General features: G+C 36.9%; 1 pseudogene; it reads left to right on the forward strand.

The window, feature by feature from the left end:
- The window catches only part of LOC106726924, a 138439-nt pseudogene extending 131803 nt beyond the window's left edge, over window positions 1-6636 (forward strand).
- The last annotated feature ends 654 nt before the right edge of the window (window positions 6637-7290 follow it).

The raw sequence follows: 7290 nt of genomic DNA on the forward strand, positions 1-7290 counted from the left end.
CCTCTCCCTTCCTCTCTGTAAAATATCAATAAAATATATTTTTTAAAAATCAGTGGTACATTTACGCCATGGAATACTACTTGGCCATAAAATGAAGGAAATCTTATCCTTTGGGACAGCATGGATGAACCTGGAGAGCACTATGCTAAGTGAAACAAGCCACACAAAGAAAGACAAGTACCATATGATTTCACTCATATGTGAAATCTAATGAACAAAATTAACTAACAAGCAAAATAGAGACTATCTCATAGATATAGAGCAGGCTGACTGTTGTCAGAGGGGAGCAGGTTTGGGGGCTGGGTAAAAAGGGGATTAAGGAAAGAAAAACCTCATAGAAACAGAGAACAGTATGGTGGTTACCAGAGGAAAAGGTGATGGGGCTAGTAGAAGATGGTATGGGGGGGAGGAGGAGAGGGAGGGAAGGTAAATGGTGATGGAAGAAGTTTTCACTTGGGGTAAACACATATACAGATGAAATATTATAGAATCGTACACCTAAAACCTATCTAATTTTACTAACCAATGTCACCCCAATAAATTTAAATAAAAAGTTTTTTAAATGTGCATTAATTCTCGACTTATTATTTAACATTAGTATATTAGTTTACCCTCTCAAAATGTAAAATATGTGATACATTAGGCAATAGGAGTCATATCTATGTTTCTTTAATGTAGAATATGAAAACTATAACTAAAACTGGAACTTATGTAAACACATCAATTAGCCGAGCATCTCTTATGACAAATTTCCATTTGCCCACTACTGCCTCAAATAATAATCACAACTTTGAAATCAGGAACTTAAAACTCATCTGCAGAGTTCTCTGTTTCTTTGCAAATAGCCTACTCTTCAAAATACTACTATTTCATCATTAAGGAAATAATTTGGTAGTATTATTCCCATTAGTCAGTTTGGAAAAGTTGTCATGGGGAATTATAAAGAAACACTTGTTACAAAGTGGGGGAGCATAAGCTTATCAAAATAACACCCTGCTCTTCATGGAGCTGACACATGCTTTTTCTACGACAAGGGTGAAAACATCAGATTTTACCTTGAACATGCACTTAGCTACTGAGAAGTCAGTTCTTTCCCAGCACTATTAATATTGATTTTTTTTAATATCTGTGAAAAAATAATAAGTTGCTGACTGGCAAATGCTTTCTAGGCCAAAAAGTTGCATATTTACAAAGAAAAATGTAGCTAAGTTTTACATTATATCATAGATAAGTCCTAAAATCTTACTACATAAAGCAGTTTTTGTTATAATAGAATAATTTTTTTATGGGAAATATCTTTATTCCTTGACAAGAAAGAGTCACAAGAAGGTTTTTCTCCACCTTGGTTGCTCTCCTCCCATCCCCAACTTTCTGCCTTTGAAGACAATTACTGATTTTTGGAGCTTGTAACCACTTTGAGGCCATAAGGCTACAGGCATAAGGATGGAAAGTCAACATGCAAAGTATATTAGTCAATTTTTCTTTCTAACAAACCTTGAAATCTCAGTGCATTACAACAATAAAATTTATTTTCTTGCTCAAAAATGTGAAAGTCATCTCTGGCTCTGCTGGACTTGGCTCCAAGCTGTGAGTTTCGTTCAAGTCTATTCTGTGTATTTCCTCATTCTTCTGTGTCAGTAGCTTCCTAAGATAGTTCTTCTTATGATGGGTCATAGTAGTGCATGAGAGTACGATATCTCTTAAGATATTGGCTTAGAACTAGCACACACAGTTCCTTCCACATACATTCAATTGGCTAATGCATGTTGCAAGTCCAAGTCCAACATCAACCCATTCTAGCACACTGCAATGTTATACTGCAGAGGAGAGTGAATGGCTGAGAACAATAATCCAGTCTACACACAAGGATAAAAGAGCTGAAGGATAAAAAGACCCTGGGTCCTTGATGACAATGTGAAATAGCTGAACTAAGACTGGCACTAGTTTTATCCAGACTTTAGTTATATGATAAAAATAAGGCCCTATTTATTTAAGGCACAATTGCTACTTCCTTGTCTTAAGTAAATGCAACTGTTGCTGCTCCCTTGTCTTTTGGAAATGTAACTGCACCTGGCTTGCTTGTGTTATGGAAATGTAACTTCTCCCAGTCTGTAGCCCTGTTTTTTTTCCATGGACCCCAATTCTAAAAATTCCCTAAGCCTGCCTATATTCCCCTAAAATTTCTGTTTCAATAACAATGAAATAATATTGGAAATCAACATTAGAAGGAAAACTGTAAAATTCCCAAACATATAGAAATTAAACAATATCTTTTTAAATAATCAATGAGTCAAGAAGAAATCACAAGAGAAATTATTAAACATCCTGGACAAATGCAGATGAAAATAGAACATGCCAAAACTTATGTGATCAGCAGGAAAGCTGGGAAATGTAGCTCTTTAAAACTTACAGCATAAAAGAAGAAAAGTTCCTAAATCAACAAATACACCTTACAGGTTAGGGGACTCGAAATAAAACAAATTAATCCCAAATTTAGCAGAAGACAGGAAATAAAAATTAGAGCAGAGATAAAATAGAGTCTTGTAAATCAATAGTGGAAATCAACAAATTAAGAGTAATTTCTTTGAAAAGATTAACAAAATTGAAAATCCATTAGCTCCATCTTGGCGACAGTTAATTTGCATATCTCCCTGATTAGCCAATGGGAAGGGTAGCGGTCGTACGCTAATTACCATGTTTCTCTTTTATTAGTGTAGATAATTTTTTTCTGGGAAATATCTTTATTCCTTGATAAGAAAGAGTCACAAGGAGGTTTTTCTCTACCTTGGTTGCTCTCCTCCCATCCCCAACTTTCTGCCTTTGAAGACAATTACTGATTTTTGGAGCTTGTAACCACTTTGAGGCCATAAGGCTACAGGCATAAGGATGGAAAGTCAACATGCAAAGTATATTAGTCAATTTTTCTTTCTAACAAACCTTGAAATCTCAGTGCATTACAACAATAAAATTTATTTTCTTGCTCAAAAATGTGAAAGTCATCTCTGGCTCTGCTGGACTTGGCTCCAAGCTGTGAGTTTCGTTCAAGTCTATTCTGTGTATTTCCTCATTCTTCTGTGTCAGTGGCTTCCTAAGATAGTTCTTCTTATGATGGGTCATAGTAGTGCATGAGAGTACGATATCTCTTAAGATATTGGCTTAGAACTAGCACACACAGTTCCTTCCACATACATTCAATTGGCTAATGCATGTTGCAAGTCCAAGTCCAACATCAACCCATTCTAGCACACTGCAATGTTATACTGCAGAGGAGAGTGAATGGCTGAGAACAATAATCCAGTCTACACACAAGGATAAAAGAGCTGAAGGATAAAAAGACCCTGGGTCCTTGATGACGATGTGAAATAGCTGAACTAAGACTGACACTAGTTTTATCCAGACTTTAGTTACATGATAAAAATAAGGCCCTATTTATTTAAGGCACAATTGCTACTTCCTTGTCTTATGTAAATGCAACTGTTGCTGCTCCCTCGTCTTTTGGAAATGTAACTGCACCTGGCTTGCTTGTGTTATGGAAATGTAACTTCTCCCAGTCTGTAGCCCTGTTTTTTTTCCATGGACCCCAATTCTAAAAATTCCCTAAGCCTGCCTATATTCCCCTAAAATTCATGTTTCAGTCCCCAATATTCTATTTATTCTATTTATGTCCCTACAAAAAGGTTGCAGGTTCCAGTACTGGTCAGGGCACATACCTAGGTTGCAGGTTCACTCCCTGGTCAGGGCACATATTGATGTTTCTGTCTCACATAAATGTTTCTCTCTCTCTCTCTCTCTCTCTCTCTCTCTGTCTCTCTCTTTTTTCTCTCTCTCTCTCACACATCGATATTTCCCTCTCTCAAATCAATGGAAATATATTCTCAGATGAGGATAAAGAAAGATTTATGGAAAAATTTATAATTGATAAAACCTTGGCTTAATCAGTGCTTTCTGCTATCTTCAGGATCCTTGATAATTCATTATAGAGTTCCTGTATGTGTGTATATATATACTCAGTGTTGCAGAAAATATAAGGATGACCATTATTTCTATTGAGGAGGCTAAAAGGCTAATTCCAATGAAACCCTGATATTTACTATGATGTGTCCATTTGTGGAACTAAAGACAGACACAAAGACAATAAAAAGAAGATAGACATAAAAAAGATAAACAAGAAGTATTTATCCTATGTGGAACTCATTGAGCTTCCATAATATGAAAAATATTGTTTAAAATACATTTGAGACATTTTCTACTATTATTCCTTGAAATAGTTTTTTGGTTCCTCTTTGTCTCTCCTCTTTTTCTGGTGCTCTTATTATGTACTAGAGGCCTGTTGCACGAAAAGATTCATGCAATAGGCCTTCCCTTCCCCTGGCTGCCTGCACCAGTTTTCCTTTGGCACCAGGGACCCAGGCCTTCACTCCAGCCGGAGCCACCTTCAAAGCCTTCGCTGCTCTGGCCGGAGCGGCTTTGATTGCAGCTCCGGCCGGAGGCTCCTTCAAAGCCTTCGCTGCTCCGGCTGGAGCCACCTTCAGTCTTCACTCTGCCACTTCGCGCCTACATATGCAAATCAACCGCCATCTTTGTTGGTGGTTAATTTGCATATCTGGCTGATTAGCCAATGGGAAGCGTAGTGAAGGTACGGTCAATTACCCTGTTTGTCTATTATTAGATAGGATGTGATGGTGCACCTGATAGGGTCTCACATTTCCCTGAGGGTCTTTTCATTTCTTTTCATTGTTTGTTTCTTGATGTGTTTTAGGTTGGTTAATTTCTATTCATCTATCCCCAAGTTTGCAAATTCTTTTAAATTCTTTTATCTGATGAAATATTGCTATTACACATCCTTTTACTTTTAAAATATGCTTTCCTTTAGTTGTGACTGTGTTTATAATTCCTATTTTGGAGACTTTTTTAAATATCAAAACTGAGCCCATTTTGTGTTGTTTGGTCATGTTAATGTTAGAAACATTTAAACCTGTAAATAATTTTTGTGAGTTTATTTGAGCCAAACTGTCGACAATTGCCATGAAACAGAATGTCATCACATTGAGACAATGCTCTGGAGAATGGCAGTTTTTCCCCTAGTTTTACAAATTATCATCAATGAGGAGACATGTGTAGCTTACATGAAATCCAGTGGTGATAGTTTAGGGAGGTGGGAGAAAGCAAAGTGGGAAACCTCTGGGATTAGATAAAAAGCATTGATAAGAAGCATTAGATAGACACATGCTTCTTTTACAGGATAGTTAACAATCAATAATTAACACAATAAGAATAAGGAGGGAATTTGTGGTTTCACCCTGGTGCATTGGCTTACCCTGCGGAGTCTGGAAAAAAGGGAAGTTACAAGTTACCCTGACATTCCAAAGGTATGTTATTTTAGATTCAAAAAGACAATAGGCTCAGTAAAAATCAAAGTTGATCTTTTTCAGGGAAGATACCAGCCTAAGGCATGACTACCCACTATAAACTGCTTTTTAATTACGAAAGTTTTTATTTCAGAGCATCCTTTGTAGTTACTTCACATCTCAGAGTTTGCAATTAAAAGTCTAGATCTACAGGTTAGCCATGAAAAGAAACTAAGTTGTGGGGTGCCTTGGAGCCCCTGGCATTAGTCCCCGAGCTGGTATCATCCGTGACCATCATTGAGGCTTTGGTCAGGGCCAGTGAGAGCCCTGCCCTGCTGCTCCCCAGGCTTCCTAGAAGGTTCATCTGCTCCTTCCAGAATTCCTATTAGAATAAGGCCTGGAAGTTAGATGTGCACCTGTGCAAGCACACGGGGGAGAGACCCTTTGTTTGTGACCATGAAGGGTGTGGCAAAGCCTTTGTCAGGGACCTGAGCCGCCATGCCCTGCTTCACAATGGAGAAAAACCTTTTGTTTGTGTAGGTAGCTAGTGGCTGTGACCAAAAACTCAAGACAAAATCAAACTTGAAGAAACATTTTGAAAACAAACATGAAAATCAACAAAAACAATATGTATGCAGTTTTGAAGGTTGTAAGAAGACTATCAGCAGCTGAAAACACATCAATGCCAGCATAGCAATGAAACACTGTTCAAGTGCACCCAGCAGGCTGAAGCGACATGGGAAGGTCCATGAGGGCTACAAATGTCAAAAAGAATACTCCTCTGTGGCAAAATAATGAACAGAGCTTCTGAAACATGTGCTAGAAACCCATAAAGAGAAAATGATATGTGAAATATGCCAGAAAACATTTAAATGCAAAGATTATCTGAAGCAACATATGAAAATGCGTAACCCAGAAAGGGATGTGTGTCGATGTCCAAGAAAAGGCTGTGGTAGAACCTACACAAATGAGTTCAACCTTCAGAGCCATATTCTCTCTTTTCATGAGGAATGGCATCTGTTTCTATGTAAACACACTGGTTGTGGCAATACTTTTGCAATCAAACAGTCTCACTAGGCATGCCGTTATTCATGACCCTGAAAAAAAGAAAATGAAGCTCAAAGTAAAACAAGCTTGTGGAAAATGGAATTTGTCCTCCCGTCTCAGTGGATATATTCCTCCTAAAGGGAATCAAGAACACAGGTTAACATTGCCTAAAACTGGAGAGTTGCTGAATTGCACTGAAGACAAGGTGCTCTCCAAAGTTGCAGTACTTACCCTCAGCTAAACTTCCAATTGCTTTCCTCAGACCAGTCAACTCAGGTATCAACAGACCTTATTGGAGGTTCCACACCACTGCAATAAAACACGTGGTGCAATAAAGCAAGTTGCAATGCTTTTTCTGGCGGAGTGCCTTGCCTTAGATTTGAAAAAAAAAATACAACATCTGTAAAACATAGTAAAGTAAAGCACAATAAAACAAGGCATGTGTGTAAAAAAAAAAAAAAGAAACTAAGTTGTCTCTACACAAATAGTGGGAGTAATCACATTGAAAATGTGAATACTAAACTCAAGATTCCCCACTTCCATAAATATTTGGGAAAATTTGAAAAAAAATAAATAGGTGTTTGTTTATTACAGAATTATTCATATTATTTTAGCCACTTTTCCTAATATAAAGCAATATGGAATTTTGTACATAATAAAATAAATAAATAATGCCACTACTTAGCCTAATCATGACAATAAACTTTAAATAATGTATTTTTATGGTCAATAACATAAACCTATGAAATTTTAAGATTCAATATTTTCCCATAATTAATTTTCTATGTCTGAAATTTAAAAAGCATATTTAATGTTTTATGATTTTGACCAGAAAGGAGATATTTAATTGTAATATTTGTGAAACTTACTAATGCTTAATCAAAAATCTTGCCAT

The sequence above is a fragment of the Myotis brandtii genome, unplaced genomic scaffold, assembly GCF_000412655.1.
Source record: "Myotis brandtii unplaced genomic scaffold, ASM41265v1 scaffold11, whole genome shotgun sequence".
NCBI classification, from domain to species: Eukaryota; Metazoa; Chordata; class Mammalia; order Chiroptera; family Vespertilionidae; genus Myotis; species Myotis brandtii.